The following is an 18,018-nucleotide window of genomic DNA, read 5'->3' as shown; positions in this document are numbered from 1 at the left end:
CTGAGGAGTTAAATAATTTGTTCCTCAAATCAATCAAGCAATAATTAAGAAAATAACCTGGATTTGAAATTATATACAAATAATCATCGATATAACTCAAAATTCACATAACACTGGTTGTGAGAGCCTGAAATTTGGATCGAAGAAGGATAGAAATCAACCAAAATTATGATATGATATTGCTAAAAGCGGGTTTTCAAAGAAACAAAATACTTTTACCATCACAAAAAAAATTGTATTTTATTCAGGAAATGGAGGATAAGTAACAATTGCTCATCTGGCAGAAACCGCTGCCTAGATGACAGACACACACAGAAGACAGTGGGAGAATCCTCAGAGGGCGCTCAGGAGGAGAGATACTGCTCTTCCCTCTGAGGCTCTGGGATGCTTTTTCGGATACCTCCCAGAGGGAAGCAGCATAGCAGACTCAGATAGGAAACCTCTGACCGTCAGGAATCCCCACACGCACACTGCAGGCTGAAGGGTGGAAAGCTTCTCCTGTATCCATGATAGGCTTTGAAGAGAAGATGAAGATGGAGCTGTGGAACTAGATGAGCTGATTGTCCTTATCCTTTCCAGAGGCAGATAAAACCTGAAGCTGTTACTTGTTCTTGGGTGGGCACTTCTGCTGGCATTGCTCGGGAGGTGGCACAGGAGTGCATTTCTCAGTGCACTTTATAGGTTGGCAAGGGTCTGTACCCTTTTTAGGTGAGCAAGGATCAGGGCACTTTGTTGGGCACACTGGAGGTATCTTGCACTGCTGCTTGCACTGCTGCTCTTGAGAAGACATCTTTCTGGAGTCTTAATATCTGAAAGAAAGTATATGACCATGTTCACCAGAAGGAATTCCTTCAGAGAGAAGACCCAAAGCTTTGACAACTCAAATAGACAGGATCTCTCCAATCTCTAAAAATGGGTGTTAATCTCTTTAATACCTTTTAATGAATTTCTGACTTCTCTCTCGTTCTTTAGCAAATCTATTCATCAGCCCAGAGACAACCTTCTCTTTTCTCATACAACATTTCCAAAGAAAATATCTTTTTTTAAAAGAAACCAGCAGTGTTTTCTCTTTTGGTTTCTTTGTTCTTCTTTTTTTAATGAAAACCTCATCTTTAAAAAAGGCCATCACAAGTTCTAAAATCCTGGGCAAACTCACAAGCAATTTCTATCACCATTTTTTCTCATGAGGTCCCGACACGATTACTTATGTACAAAGCAAAGGGCAATCAGGATGAATGTAAGGGCATCACACCTTCTAAGATTAATGCCTCTGAAATCACAGCAGAGGTCCAACAGAAAGGCACAGAAAAAGGTAAATACTTTACTCTTTATCCCTTCATGTCAAAATTTCCTTTTAATTTCTTGTTCAATAGAGGAATTCAAACTAGGTATCAGAAATCTAGTAAATACAATATAACATTGTGCCCAGATTCCAAGTTCCCATCCACTAAGTAACATTGTACCCTTGATCATAACTTTGGACCCATCAAATTTGCGGTCTCCAGCATAAACTCAACATTCGGGGGCCCGAGAACAAAGTTGAACTGAAGAATCATACTCACCAGGTTCGCCAAAGTCAATCAGAACTCGAGTAGCAGGAGGATAGCTGTCGTGCAGCAGAGGCCCTTTTTATTGGTGTTTGCTGCCCCACCCAGGGGGAAGCGGAGCTACCAAAACTGGACTGGTTCAGTCATTTCCCAACCAAATGCAAATCCATCCATAACTGGCTTGGCAGGGACTCTGAAAACAGGAAATGTCCTGCGCCAGGATCTCCTCACTAGATTATGTTCTCACGACTCACAGAGTCCCTGCCTTAGTTCTCCGTTTCAGTGGTTTATGGCAGTGGGAGGATTTTGAAGCTTCTCTAACTTGCAGACAAACGTTCCGTTTCTTGATTGGGGAAGATGACCCTTTTCTATCTTTCACCTTCCTTGACTTCTAAAACTGCCTGCCTAGTTGCACTTGAACTGGTGGCCATTTTATTGTGCATACTGGTTTGAGAAAGGCCTGGCTACCTGGTGACACCATTCTCTTTATCTCAAGCCCCTCTTATAATGCATTTCCTCTTGATCCATGGCTTGCTAAGTGAAGTCTCTTCTCCTCTTCTAAAATGGGCTGAGGGAAGGTTGCGGATCATCTCTGATGACTTCCCACCGTGATACTGAAATACGTTTAGTAAAGTGGTCACCTCTAGGGATGCCCTTTCACTGTTTTGCTCCTTCAAATTAATAACATCCAGCAGTCACATTCTTATGAACTTTGTAAATCTGTTTCACTTCCGGCTACAAGGAATTCACTAGGAGCGTAGTTTCGTCTACCATAATTCCAATCAGCTGGCAGATCAGAACCTAGACTTACAATACAAACCAAGCCTTTTACTCATACCTCCCAAACGTGACATATCACATGCTCTTACCTTATTTCTCCCAAAGGACCTCTTTGGATTTCTTCAACTTTTGAAGAAAGCTCAGAGGAGTGTTTAAATATTCTGGCTTCCTTTCCCTTTGAAATTTTTGGAAAACTCTATCTAATATGCAATGCCATTCAGGTCACTAATTTTATATGTATTTAATAGTTACGAATTATTTAAATACATGTTTTGTTTCACATCAAGTCTAGGGGTAAATTCCAGAGAAAGTTGATATCCCTTTATTAAAAATACAGTCACTGAGGTTCATTGCCATTCATATACAACTTCTTAATGATTAATAATAAGTTTGTTAAAATTTTAACCTACGTTTTACACTTTCCATTTTGCTCACTGTGGAACATATGTCAAATAAGCCTATTTCCTGCTCTACTTTCTTCATAGAATTTGTCAGTGTGCTGGAAGGAAGGTTTGGCGGTTAATTTATGGGTCAGCTTCCCTGGCATATGGTCCCCGGTTATCTGGTCAAACATTATTCTGGGTGTTTCTGTAAGGATGTTTTGCACGAGAGTATTATTTACAACAGTGGCCTGAGTAAAGGTGGTTGCCTTCTCTAAGCTGGGAATTGCTCTTCCAATCCACTGACCTCCTCAATAGAACAAGGCTGACCGTCACCGAGGTAAAAGACGATTACCCTGTTGGATGGGCTTCCAGCAGGCTTTCAGCTCTGCAGATTTTGAGTTTACCAAACTTTGTAATCTCTCTCTCTCTCTCAATCTCTCTCTCTCTCTCTCTCTTTCTCTCTCTCTCACACTGTCTCTCACTTTCGGTAACACATTTCTCTCTCTCTCTCTCTCTCTCTCTCTCTCTCTTTCTATATATATATATATATATATATATTTATACCTTGCAATATTTAATTTGAATATTTCATCTGGCTTATCATGTACAAGATTACGTATGGTCAATTAAATTAAAACATTTCAAAGTTATTATAAAGTGAAGTTAAAGTAAAAACTACTACTGTTACATGACACCTCTGATGTGGAATTATGACAAATATAATGAACTTTTAGAAAATAACTGAAGTTCAGGAACCAGTGTCCTAGCATGTTCTCCAAATACCTTATTTCTACCTTTTCAGAGATTCAGCTGTCAAGAGTTCTTCTACAGTTCCTCTCTTCTCTCCTGGACCTGAGCACTACTCTTTTCTCTGCTGCCCCCTTGGGCACTGAAGCTTCTCGTGATGGGCTGTGGCTGGTGAAGGGCCCTGTCTGGTTTAGAAATAAAGTTGCAACTCTCACTTTATATTACTGTGGAATGTGGGAACACATGTTTCATGGAATCAGGATGTCCCTCTCACCTGACATGAACACTGCCCTAGAGTGCCGTCGTGTGCTTAAAATTCCTTTATCAGGAAATAAATCCCTTGTATTCCATAAGTAAATATCAGGTTTCAATTGTGTGAAACCAAAAATAGATATAAGATACCATTTAAGACTCACAGCATCACATATAAGTGATTGAGAGTGGGTTGGGAGTGGAGAGAAGATCAGAGCTCTAAGGTCTGAAATCTAGATGAAATATGGACTTAGGGCTCATATGAAATACTTGCTTTCTTCTGCTCTTTCCAAACATGTTTTATGGCTTTGAAGACAGTAATATGAAAAGGTTTTCACTGTTTATTCTCAGTCTTCCTTTTCAACCCTCCAGAACCCTCAACCTGCCATATTACCTTCACTGCCCCATATATACAACATAACCGTCCAAGTTGGTACTCTGACATGTTGCCCATGCATTTAGTAATAATCCTTTCCTATCTTTCATATTCTACCTGCAGTCTGAAGGAAGAACTGGCCTAGTAATGTGTCTTGGGCAATTAATCAGGAAGCTTCTTAGGAATGTCATTTTATAATGGAAAAGGAGGAAGAAGAGGAGAATGAAGAGGAGAGGAAGAGAAAGAGGAGACACTTGAGACTTGAGAAGAGTCACCAGATAAGCATGTGCCAGAAGACCAGGACCTAACCTTTCTCTCAAGCTCAGCCACATCTTCACTACTATAAACCATTTAAATATTATAATAAATGGCTATAAAAATGAAATTACAGTATATAATATATAATTGGGAAAACATAAAGTTGTTCAAAAATGAACACATCTAATAAACTGCCAAGAAAAATCACTGCTTATATTTTGCTCTATTTAGTGTTAGGTGTTTTCTCTTTTCATAAACCCACAGATATGCATACATGTCTTTCAGCTTACTGATCTGAGATCCTTTATCTTTTGCAACATAGATGCCTCCAGCCGTTAGTTGCTCTCTATGCACTGCATCACATTTATCCCTAAAGGTCTTCTACGTTTTATTTGCATTTTTATTCATCCCAAAGTATTTTCAATTTATTTGTTATTTCTTCTTCGAGCCATTGTTTATTTAGGAATGTGTTTCCAAACTCAAAGATGTCACAGAAACAGAGACTAGAATGGTGGTCAGCAGGGGCTGAGGGGTTCGGCAAAAGAGGAGATGTTGGACAATGGGTACAAACCTGCATCATACGATGAAGAAGCTCTGGGAGTCTACGGAACATCATAGTGAGTCTAGTTAATAACACTCAGTTGTGTAGTTGAAACTTGCTCAGAAAATAGACCCTAAGCATTCTCATCACGCACACACACACACACACATACACACACACACACACACACACACAATTACACGGACATAGGCATATTTAAATAGTTAATGGTGAAGTGATTAATGTATTAAGTGACTGATGGTGGTAATCACTGCACAAAGTACACATATGTCAAATCATCTCATTATGCACCACAAATATGTCCAGTTTAATTTGTCAATACGACCTCAATAATACCAGATGGAAAAGGTGAAAGAAAAACCATCCTACAAAACCGTAAGAAAGTTTCAGAATCTTTGTGTTCCTTGTCCTCCTTGCCTCTCTTAGGCTCTGATACTACTCTCTGAGAGAGCTTCCCTTAACAATTCTTCTCTGCGGGCCTTGTATCCACCTCACAGTGGATAATCCCTTCTAGTCACCTATACTGACCACATCCGAAGTAGGTAGTGTGGAAAGTGGGGAAAGGAGGGCTGGAAAGTCGTTACAATTCTTGAAAAATCAGTCTTTTTTGTTTTGGCACATACTTTATTTAGTTGTCAATTCCCTCAAAAGCTTATTAGACACCTGACATAATTCATTCTTCCAATCATTTCTCTGTCCCAGGGACCTCACTCAGGTCCTCTTCTGGAAGTAATTTTCTGGCCTGATTAAATTCCTGCCTTGATCCCTGAACATAATTCAACTACCATGAGGCTCCCTGACACACAGGTGGATAGACTACCACTTCTGCCTCTTTTCTCTGTTGTTACAGTCAACTGAAATTGGACTTCAAGTTCAAAACCACTTCTAATCACATATCTTACACTTTAGGGCTTACAAGTGTTGAGTTTCCTAATTCATCAAGCTTCTGAATATCTGGGCTATTCTTTTCTTTCCATTTTTCTTTATTTCTGACCTGCCAACCGGAAATTTTTTTCTGAACATACATTAATTGAAATACCCTGGTCAAATCAACAAGTGACCAATATTTGGTCTGCATCTCAGAATACCATGGACAACCATTACTGCAAACATTTTGCCATTGAATCAAATGTATCACCACATTTATGGCTACCAATATCAGATTCCTTGCCAACCACCTCCAGACTCTAAGCCAATGCCATAATTTTAAGATTTTTTATAGAAGCCTCCCACCTCAAAGAGTAATTTCTGTGTCAGGTCAAATAACACTAGCTAGAGGAGAGACAACTCCCAAATATCAGTGTTGATTTCTCCCTCGGGTAATAGTCTGATAAGCGTTGGGCAGTAATCTTGACATCATTTTTTTCCTGCAGTTCTGGCATCTTGGACTCCTTTACTTCTAGGACCACAAGAAGAGATATGCTTAAAGAACACAACCCTTTTCACGGCTTACTGGACCTGTAAGCTACACACTTAGAAAACAAGTTGCATAGCAACTGTCATTTTGTAAATCTAGATAAACATTGGAAACCCAAGTGTCCCCCCAAAGTGGGGTCAAATCGGTCAGGAAAGTAATTTCAGACGTGAGAAAATGTAATAAGACACTGAGGTTGTTGAGTTTTGCAGTAAGAAGAACGTGTTGTGCACATGGAGAGCAGGCAGCACTTTGCCTGGCAAGGACCCTTTACACTTCCCTTTATTTGTACTACCCATGAATTCAGAACTACTATAATTTTATGCAGAATATCCCAATAATTTCCCAAAGCATTAATGTGTCACATGATGTTATAAATACAGGCTAAGTTGGAAAAGAAAAGGAACACAGAATATGAAAGTGTAATATCCTTTAAGAATCTCCGTATGTGCTGTGCTCGGTATGTCTGAGCCTCTTTCCTGCTAGAGCAAACATGGTGATGGTGGTGACAGTGATGATGACAGAGATAATGATGACTTGCCACCTCACAAAGTGCTAATTATGTGCCCAGCATTGTGGCAACTGAATTACACACATTCATGTAAATTTTATGCCTAAGCCAGTTGGCACTGTAAAGGTGATTTTCCCCACATTTTAGTAAAGGGATTGAACTTCTGAGGAGTTAAATAATTTGTTCCTCAAATCAATCAAGCAATAATTAAGAAAATAACCTGGATTTGAAATTATATACAAATAATCATCGATATAACTCAAAATTCACATAACACTGGTTGTGAGAGCCTGAAATTTGGATCGAAGAAGGATAGAAATCAACCAAAATTATGATATGATATTGCTAAAAGCGGGTTTTCAAAGAAACAAAATACTTTTACCATCACAAAAAAAATTGTATTTTATTCAGGAAATGGAGGATAAGTAACAATTGCTCATCTGGCAGAAACCGCTGCCTAGATGACAGACACACACAGAAGACAGTGGGAGAATCCTCAGAGGGCGCTCAGGAGGAGAGATACTGCTCTTCCCTCTGAGGCTCTGGGATGCTTTTTCGGATACCTCCCAGAGGGAAGCAGCATAGCAGACTCAGATAGGAAACCTCTGACCGTCAGGAATCCCCACACGCACACTGCAGGCTGAAGGGTGGAAAGCTTCTCCTGTATCCATGATAGGCTTTGAAGAGAAGATGAAGATGGAGCTGTGGAACTAGATGAGCTGATTGTCCTTATCCTTTCCAGAGGCAGATAAAACCTGAAGCTGTTACTTGTTCTTGGGTGGGCACTTCTGCTGGCATTGCTCGGGAGGTGGCACAGGAGTGCATTTCTCAGTGCACTTTATAGGTTGGCAAGGGTCTGTACCCTTTTTAGGTGAGCAAGGATCAGGGCACTTTGTTGGGCACACTGGAGGTATCTTGCACTGCTGCTTGCACTGCTGCTCTTGAGAAGACATCTTTCTGGAGTCTTAATATCTGAAAGAAAGTATATGACCATGTTCACCAGAAGGAATTCCTTCAGAGAGAAGACCCAAAGCTTTGACAACTCAAATAGACAGGATCTCTCCAATCTCTAAAAATGGGTGTTAATCTCTTTAATACCTTTTAATGAATTTCTGACTTCTCTCTCGTTCTTTAGCAAATCTATTCATCAGCCCAGAGACAACCTTCTCTTTTCTCATACAACATTTCCAAAGAAAATATCTTTTTTTAAAAGAAACCAGCAGTGTTTTCTCTTTTGGTTTCTTTGTTCTTCTTTTTTTAATGAAAACCTCATCTTTAAAAAAGGCCATCACAAGTTCTAAAATCCTGGGCAAACTCACAAGCAATTTCTATCACCATTTTTTCTCATGAGGTCCCGACACGATTACTTATGTACAAAGCAAAGGGCAATCAGGATGAATGTAAGGGCATCACACCTTCTAAGATTAACTGCCTCTGAAATCACAGCAGAGGTCCAACAGAAAGGCACAGAAAAAGGTAAATACTTTACTCTTTATCCCTTCATGTCAAAATTTCCTTTTAATTTCTTGTTCAATAGAGGAATTCAAACTAGGTATCAGAAATCTAGTAAATACAATATAACATTGTGCCCAGATTCCAAGTTCCCATCCACTAAGTAACATTGTACCCTTGATCATAACTTTGGACCCATCAAATTTGCGGTCTCCAGCATAAACTCAACATTCGGGGGCCCGAGAACAAAGTTGAACTGAAGAATCATACTCACCAGGTTCGCCAAAGTCAATCAGAACTCGAGTAGCAGGAGGATAGCTGTCGTGCAGCAGAGGCCCTTTTTATTGGTGTTTGCTGCCCCACCCAGGGGGAAGCGGAGCTACCAAAACTGGACTGGTTCAGTCATTTCCCAACCAAATGCAAATCCATCCATAACTGGCTTGGCAGGGACTCTGAAAACAGGAAATGTCCTGCGCCAGGATCTCCTCACTAGATTATGTTCTCACGACTCACAGAGTCCCTGCCTTAGTTCTCCGTTTCAGTGGTTTATGGCAGTGGGAGGATTTTGAAGCTTCTCTAACTTGCAGACAAACGTTCCGTTTCTTGATTGGGGAAGATGACCCTTTTCTATCTTTCACCTTCCTTGACTTCTAAAACTGCCTGCCTAGTTGCACTTGAACTGGTGGCCATTTTATTGTGCATACTGGTTTGAGAAAGGCCTGGCTACCTGGTGACACCATTCTCTTTATCTCAAGCCCCTCTTATAATGCATTTCCTCTTGATCCATGGCTTGCTAAGTGAAGTCTCTTCTCCTCTTCTAAAATGGGCTGAGGGAAGGTTGCGGATCATCTCCGATGACTTCCCACCGTGATACTGAAATACGTTTAGTAAAGTGGTCACCTCTAGGGACGCCCTTTCACTGTTTTGCTCCTTCAAATTAATAACATCCAGCAGTCACATTCTTATGAACTTTGTAAATCTGTTTCACTTCCGGCTACAAGGAATTCACTAGGAGCGTAGTTTCGTCTACCATAATTCCAATCAGCTGGCAGATCAGAACCTAGACTTACAATACAAACCAAGCCTTTTACTCATACCTCCCAAACGTGACATATCACATGCTCTTACCTTATTTCTCCCAAAGGACCTCTTTGGATTTCTTCAACTTTTGAAGAAAGCTCAGAGGAGTGTTTAAATATTCTGGCTTCCTTTCCCTTTGAAATTTTTGGAAAACTCTATCTAATATGCAATGCCATTCAGGTCACTAATTTTATATGTATTTAATAGTTACGAATTATTTAAATACATGTTTTGTTTCACATCAAGTCTAGGGGTAAATTCCAGAGAAAGTTGATATCCCTTTATTAAAAATACAGTCACTGAGGTTCATTGCCATTCATATACAACTTCTTAATGATTAATAATAAGTTTGTTAAAATTTTAACCTACGTTTTACACTTTCCATTTGCTCACTGTGGAACATATGTCAAATAAGCCTATTTCCTGCTCTACTTTCTTCATAGAATTTGTCAGTGTGCTGGAAGGAAGGTTTGGCGGTTAATTTATGGGTCAGCTTCCCTGGCATATGGTCCCCGGTTATCTGGTCAAACATTATTCTGGGTGTTTCTGTAAGGATGTTTTGCACGAGAGTATTATTTACAACAGTGGCCTGAGTAAAGGCGGTTGCCTTCTCTAAGCTGGGAATTGCTCTTCCAATCCACTGACCTCCTCAATAGAACAAGGCTGACCGTCACCGAGGTAAAAGACGATTACCCTGTTGGATGGGCTTCCAGCAGGCTTTCAGCTCTGCAGATTTTGAGTTTACCAAACTTTGTAATCTCTCTCTCTCTCTCAATCTCTCTCTCTCTCTCTCTCTCTTTCTCTCTCTCTCACACTGTCTCTCACTTTCGGTAACACATTTCTCTCTCTCTCTCTCTCTCTCTCTCTCTCTCTCTCTCTCTCTTTATATATATATATATATATATATATATATATATATATATATATATATTTATACCTTGCAATATTTAATTTGAATATTTCATCTGGCTTATCATGTACAAGATTACGTATGGTCAATTAAATTAAAACATTTCAAAGTTATTATAAAGTGAAGTTAAAGTAAAAAATACTACTGTTACATGACACCTCTGATGTGGAATTATGACAAATATAATGAACTTTTAGAAAATAACTGAAGTTCAGGAACCAGTGCCCTAGCATGTTCTCCAAATACCTTATTTCTACCTTTTCAGAGATTCAGCTGTCAAGAGTTCTTCTACAGTTCCTCTCTTCTCTCCTGGACCTGAGCACTACTCTTTTCTCTGCTGTCCCCTTGGGCACTGAAGCTTCTCGTGATGGGCCGTGGCTGGTGAAGGGCCCTGTCTGGTTTAGAAATAAAGTTGCAACTCTCACTTTATATTACTGTGGAATGTGGGAACACATGTTTCATGGAATCAGGATGTCCCTCTCACCTGACATGAACACTGCCCTAGAGTGCCGTCGTGTGCTTAAAATTCCTTTATCAGGAAATAAATCCCTTGTATTCCATAAGTAAATATCAGGTTTCAATTGTGTGAAACCAAAAATAGATATAAGATACCATTTAAGACTCACAGCATCACATATAAGTGATTGAGAGTGGGGTTGGGAGTGGAGAGAAGATCAGAGCTCTAAGGTCTGAAATCTAGATGAAATATGGACTTAGGGCTCATATGAAATACTTGCTTTCTTCTGCTCTTTCCAAACATGTTTTATGGCTTTGAAGACAGTAATATGAAAAGGTTTTCACTGTTTATTCTCAGTCTTCCTTTTCAACCCTCCAGAACCCTCAACCTGCCATATTACCTTCACTGCCCCATATATACAACATAACCATCCAAGTTGGGACTCTGACATGTTGCTCATGCATTTAGTAATAATCCTTTCCTATCTTTCATATTCTACCTGCAGTCTGAAGGAAGAACTGGCCTAGTAATGTGTCTTGGGCAATTAATCAGGAAGCTTCTTAGGAATGTCATTTTATAATGGAAAAGGAGGAAGAAGAGGAGAATGAAGAGGAGAGGAAGAGAAAGAGGAGACACTTGAGACTTGAGAAGAGTCACCAGATAAGCATGTGCCAGAAGACCAGGACCTAACCTTTCTCTCAAGCTCAGCCACATCTTCACTACTATAAACCATTTAAATATTATAATAAATGGCTATAAAAATGAAATTACAGTATATAATATATAATTGGGAAAACATAAAGTTGTTCAAAAATGAACACATCTAATAAACTGCCAAGAAAAATCACTGCTTATATTTTGCTCTATTTAGTGTTAGGTGTTTTCTCTTTTCATAAACCCACAGACATGCATACATGTCTTTCAGCTTACTGATCTGAGATCCTTTATCTTTTGCAACATAGATGCCTCCAGCCGTTAGTTGCTCTCTATGCACTGCATCACATTTATCCCTAAAGGTCTTCTACGTTTTATTTGCATTTTTATTCATCCCAAAGTATTTTCAATTTATTTGTTATTTCTTCTTCGAGCCATTGTTTATTTAGGAATGTGTTTCCAAACTCAAAGATGTCACAGAAACAGAGACTAGAGTGGTGGTCAGCAGGGGCTGAGGGGTTCGGCAAAAGAGGAGATGTTGGACAATGGGTACAAACCTGCATCATACGATGAAGAAGCTCTGGGAGTCTACGGAACATCATAGTGAGTCTAGTTAATAACACTCAGTTGTGTAGTTGAAACTTGCTCAGAAAATACACCCTAAGCATTCTCATCACGCACACACACACACACACACATACACACACACACACACACACACAATTACACGGACATAGGCATATTTAAATAGTTAATGGTGAAGTGATTAATGTATTAAGTGACTGATGGTGGTAATCACTGCACAAAGTACACATATGTCAAATCATCTCATTATGCACCACAAATATGTCCAGTTTAATTTGTCAATACGACCTCAATAATACCAGATGGAAAAGGTGAAAGAAAAACCATCCTACAAAACCGTAAGAAAGTTTCAGAATCTTTGTGTTCCTTGTCCTCCTTGCCTCTCTTAGGCTCTGATACTACTCTCTGAGAGAGCTTCCCTTAACAATTCTTCTCTGCGGGCCTTGTATCCACCTCACAGTGGATAATCCCTTCTAGTCACCTATACTGACCACATCCGAAGTAGGTAGTGTGGAAAGTGGGGAAAGGAGGGCTGGAAAGTCGTTACAATTCTTGAAAAATCAGTCTTTTTTTGTTTTGGCACATACTTTATTTAGTTGTCAATTCCCTCAAAAGCTTATTAGACACCTGACATAATTCATTCTTCCAATCATTTCTCTGTCCCAGGGACCTCACTCAGGTCCTCTTCTGGAAGTAATTTTCTGGCCTGATTAAATTCCTGCCTTGATCCCTGAACATAATTCAACTACCATGAGGCTCCCTGACACACAGGTGGATAGACTACCACTTCTGTCTCTTTTCTCTCTTGTTACAGTCAACTGAAATTGGACTTCAAGTTCAAAACCACTTCTAATCACATATCTTACACTTTAGGGCTTACAAGTGTTGAGTTTCCTAATTCATCAAGCTTCTGAATATCTGGGCTATTCTTTTCTTTCCATATTTTTTTTATTTCTGACCTGCCAACCGGAAATTTTTTTCTGAACATACATTAATTGAAATACCCTGGTCAAATCAACAAGTGACCAATATTTGGTCTGCATCTCAGAATACCATGGACAACCATTACTGCAAACATTTTGCCATTGAATCAAATGTATCACCACATTTATGGATTCCAATATCAGATTCCTTGCCAACCACCTCCAGACTCTAAGCCAATGCCATAATTTTAAGATTTTTTATAGAAGCCTCCCACCTCAAAGAGTAATTTCTGTGCCAAGTCAAATAACACTAGCTAGAGGAGAGACAACTCCCAAATATCAGTGTTGATTTCTCCCTCATGTAATAGTCTGATAAGCGTTGGGCAGTAATCTGGACATCTTCTTTTTTCCTGCAGTTCTGGCATCTTGGACTCCTTTACTTCTAGGACCACAAGAAGAGATATGCTTAAAGAACACAACCCTTTTCACGGCTTACTGGATCTGTAAGCTATACACTTAGAAAACAAGTTGCATAGCAACAGTCATTTTGTAAATCTAGATAAACATTGGAAACCCAAGTGTCCCCCCAAAGTGGGGTCAAATCGGTCAGGAAAGTAATTTCAGACGTGAGAAAATGTAATAAGACACTGAGGTTGTTGAGTTTTGCAGTAAGAAGAACGTGTTGTGCACATGGAGAGCAGGCAGCACTTTGCCTGGCAAGGACCCTTTACACTTCCCTTTATTTGTACTACCCATGAATTCAGAACTACTATAATTTTATGCAGAATATCCCAATAATTTCCCAAAGCATTAATGTGTCACATGATGTTATAAATACAGTTAAGTTGGAAAAGAAAAGGAACACAGAATATGAAAGTGTAATATCCTTTAAGAATCTCCGTATGTGCTGTGCTCGGTATGTCTGAGCCTCTTTCCTGCTAGAGCAAACATGGTGATGGTGGTGACAGTGATGATGACAGAGATAATGATGACTTGCCACCTCACAAAGTGCTAATTATGTGCCCAGCATTGTGGCAACTGAATTACACACATTCATGTAAATTTTATGCCTAAGCCAGTTGGCACTGTAAAGGTGATTTTCCCCACATTTTAGTAAAGGGATTGAACTTCTGAGGAGTTAAATAATTTGTTCCTCAAATCAATCAAGCAATAATTAAGAAAATAACCTGGATTTGAAATTATATACAAATAATCATCGATATAACTCAAAATTCACATAACACTGGTTGTGAGAGCCTGAAATTTGGATCGAAGAAGGATAGAAATCAACCAAAATTATGATATGATATTGCTAAAAGCGGGTTTTCAAAGAAACAAAATACTTTTACCATCACAAAAAAAATTGTATTTTATTCAGGAAATGGAGGATAAGTAACAATTGCTCATCTGGCAGAAACCGCTGCCTAGATGACAGACACACACAGAAGACAGTGGGAGAATCCTCAGAGGGCGCTCAGGAGGAGAGATACTGCTCTTCCCTCTGAGGCTCTGGGATGCTTTTTCGGATACCTCCCAGAGGGAAGCAGCATAGCAGACTCAGATAGGAAACCTCTGACCGTCAGGAATCCCCACACGCACACTGCAGGCTGAAGGGTGGAAAGCTTCTCCTGTATCCATGATAGGCTTTGAAGAGAAGATGAAGATGGAGCTGTGGAACTAGATGAGCTGATTGTCCTTATCCTTTCCAGAGGCAGATAAAACCTGAAGCTGTTACTTGTTCTTGGGTGGGCACTTCTGCTGGCATTGCTCGGGAGGTGGCACAGGAGTGCATTTCTCAGTGCACTTTATAGGTTGGCAAGGGTCTGTACCCTTTTTAGGTGAGCAAGGATCAGGGCACTTTGTTGGGCACACTGGAGGTATCTTGCACTGCTGCTTGCACTGCTGCTCTTGAGAAGACATCTTTCTGGAGTCTTAATATCTGAAAGAAAGTATATGACCATGTTCACCAGAAGGAATTCCTTCAGAGAGAAGACCCAAAGCTTTGACAACTCAAATAGACAGGATCTCTCCAATCTCTAAAAATGGGTGTTAATCTCTTTAATACCTTTTAATGAATTTCTGACTTCTCTCTCGTTCTTTAGCAAATCTATTCATCAGCCCAGAGACAACCTTCTCTTTTCTCATACAACATTTCCAAAGAAAATATCTTTTTTTAAAAGAAACCAGCAGTGTTTTCTCTTTTGGTTTCTTTGTTCTTCTTTTTTTAATGAAAACCTCATCTTTAAAAAAGGCCATCACAAGTTCTAAAATCCTGGGCAAACTCACAAGCAATTTCTATCACCATTTTTTCTCATGAGGTCCCGACACGATTACTTATGTACAAAGCAAAGGGCAATCAGGATGAATGTAAGGGCATCACACCTTCTAAGATTAACGCCTCTGAAATCACAGCAGAGGTCCAACAGAAAGGCACAGAAAAAGGTAAATACTTTACTCTTTATCCCTTCATGTCAAAATTTCCTTTTAATTTCTTGTTCAATAGAGGAATTCAAACTAGGTATCAGAAATCTAGTAAATACAATATAACATTGTGCCCAGATTCCAAGTTCCCATCCACTAAGTAACATTGTACCCTTGATCATAACTTTGGACCCATCAAATTTGCGGTCTCCAGCATAAACTCAACATTCGGGGGCCCGAGAACAAAGTTGAACTGAAGAATCATACTCACCAGGTTCGCCAAAGTCAATCAGAACTCGAGTAGCAGGAGGATAGCTGTCGTGCAGCAGAGGCCCTTTTTATTGGTGTTTGCTGCCCCACCCAGGGGGAAGCGGAGCTACCAAAACTGGACTGGTTCAGTCATTTCCCAACCAAATGCAAATCCATCCATAACTGGCTTGGCAGGGACTCTGAAAACAGGAAATGTCCTGCGCCAGGATCTCCTCACTAGATTATGTTCTCATGACTCACAGAGTCCCTGCCTTAGCTCTCCGTTTCAGTGGTTTATGGCAGTGGGAGGATTTTGAAGCTCCTCTAACTTGCAGACAAACGTTCCGTTTCTTGATTGGGGAAGATGACCCTTTTCTATCTTTCACCTTCCTTGACTTCTAAAAGTGCCTGCCTAGTTGCACTTGAACTGGTGGCCATTTTATTGTGCATACTGGTTTGAGAAAGGCCTGGCTACCTGGTGACACCATTCTCTTTATCTCAAGCCCCTCTTATAATACATTTCCTCTTGATCCATGGCTTGCTAAGTGAAGTCTCTTCTCCTCTTCTAAAATGGGCTGAGGGAAGGTTGCGGATCATCTCTGATGACTTCCCACCGTGATACTGAAATACGTTTAGTAAAGTGGTCACCTCTAGGGACGCCCTTTCACTGTTTTGCTCCTTCAAATTAATAACATCCAGCAGTCACATTCTTATGAACTTTGTAAATCTGTTTCACTTCCGGCTACAAGGAATTCACTAGGAGCGTAGTTTCGTCTACCATAATTCCAATCAGCTGGCAGATCAGAACCTAGACTTACAATACAAACCAAGCCTTTTACTCATACCTCCCAAACGTGACATATCACATGCTCTTACCTTATTTCTCCCAAAGGACCTCTTTGGATTTCTTCAACTTTTGAAGAAAGCTCAGAGGAGTGTTTAAATATTCTGGCTTCCTTTCCCTTTGAAATTTTTGGAAAACTCTATCTAATATGCAATGCCATTCAGGTCACTAATTTTATATGTATTTAATAGTTACGAATTATTTAAATACATGTTTTGTTTCACATCAAGTCTAGGGGTAAATTCCAGAGAAAGTTGATATCCCTTTATTAAAAATACAGTCACTGAGGTTCATTGCCATTCATATACAACTTCTTAATGATTAATAATAAGTTTGTTAAAATTTTAACCTACGTTTTACACTTTCCATTTTGCTCACTGTGGAACATATGTCAAATAAGCCTATTTCCTGCTCTACTTTCTTCATAGAATTTGTCAGTGTGCTGGAAGGAAGGTTTGGCGGTTAATTTATGGGTCAGCTTCCCTGGCATATGGTCCCCGGTTATCTGGTCAAACATTATTCTGGGTGTTTCTGTAAGGATGTTTTGCACGAGAGTATTATTTACAACAGTGGCCTGAGTAAAGGCGGTTGCCTTCTCTAAGCTGGGAATTGCTCTTCCAATCCACTGACCTCCTCAATAGAACAAGGCTGACCGTCACCGAGGTAAAAGACGATTACCCTGTTGGATGGGCTTCCAGCAGGCTTTCAGCTCTGCAGATTTTGAGTTTACCAAACTTTGTAATCTCTCTCTCTCTCTCAATCTCTCTCTCTCTCTCTCTCTTTCTCTCTCTCTCACACTGTCTCTCACTTTCGGTAACACATTTCTCTCTCTCTCTCTCTCTCTCTCTCTCTCTCTCTCTCTCTCTCCCTCTTTCTATATATATATATATATATATATATATATTTATACCTTGCAATATTTAATTTGAATATTTCATCTGGCTTATCATGTACAAGATTACGTATGGTCAATTAAATTAAAACATTTCAAAGTTATTATAAAGTGAAGTTAAAGTAAAAAAATACTATTATTACATGACACCTCTGATGTGGAATTATGACAAATATAATGAACTTTTAGAAAATAACTGAAGTTCAGGAACCAGTGCCCTAGCATGTTCTCCAAATACCTTATTTCTACCTTTTCAGAGATTCAGCTGTCAAGAGTTCTTCTACAGTTCCTCTCTTCTCTCCTGGACCTGAGCACTACTCTTTTCTCTGCTGCCCCCTTGGGCACTGAAGCTTCTCGTGATGGGCCGTGGCTGGTGAAGGGCCCTGTCTGGTTTAGAAATAAAGTTGCAACTCTCACTTTATATTACTGTGGAATGTGGGAACACATGTTTCATGGAATCAGGATGTCCCTCTCACCTGACATGAACACTTCCTTAGAGTGCCGTCGTGTGCTTAAAATTCCTTTATCAGGAAATAAATCCCTTGTATTCCATAAGTAAATATCAGGTTTCAATTGTGTGAAACCAAAAATAGATATAAGATACCACTTAAGACTCACAGCATCACATATAAGTGATTGAGAGTGGGGTTGGGAGTGGAGAGAAAATCAGAGCACTAAGGTCTGAAATCTAGATGAAATATGGACTTAGGGCTCATCTGAA

General features: G+C 39.7%; 3 long non-coding RNA genes across 3 annotated transcripts; all 3 read right to left on the bottom strand.

The window, feature by feature from the left end:
* Positions 1–213: 213 nt before the first annotated feature.
* LOC117312703 (uncharacterized) lies at positions 214–3,164 on the bottom strand. The gene is made up of 2 exons (XR_004527169.2): positions 1,563–3,164; positions 214–809 (listed from the first exon to the last, which is right to left on the bottom strand). It is a non-coding gene; the product is annotated as an uncharacterized lncRNA (long non-coding RNA).
* Positions 3,165–7,206: 4,042 nt separating this feature from the next.
* Positions 7,207–9,684, bottom strand: LOC117312702 (uncharacterized). Its single transcript, XR_004527168.2, has 2 exons — positions 8,557–9,684; positions 7,207–7,802 (listed from the first exon to the last, which is right to left on the bottom strand). It is a non-coding gene; the product is annotated as an uncharacterized lncRNA (long non-coding RNA).
* Positions 9,685–14,234: 4,550 nt separating this feature from the next.
* On the bottom strand, positions 14,235–16,116 carry LOC117312701 (uncharacterized). The gene is made up of 2 exons (XR_004527167.2): positions 15,584–16,116; positions 14,235–14,830 (listed from the first exon to the last, which is right to left on the bottom strand). It is a non-coding gene; the product is annotated as an uncharacterized lncRNA (long non-coding RNA).
* Positions 16,117–18,018: the final 1,902 nt, after the last annotated feature.

This window comes from Tursiops truncatus, chromosome 1 (assembly GCF_011762595.2).
Source record: "Tursiops truncatus isolate mTurTru1 chromosome 1, mTurTru1.mat.Y, whole genome shotgun sequence".
Classification (NCBI taxonomy): Eukaryota; Metazoa; Chordata; class Mammalia; order Artiodactyla; family Delphinidae; genus Tursiops; species Tursiops truncatus.
This window is presented reverse-complemented; position numbering and strand designations above follow the sequence as displayed.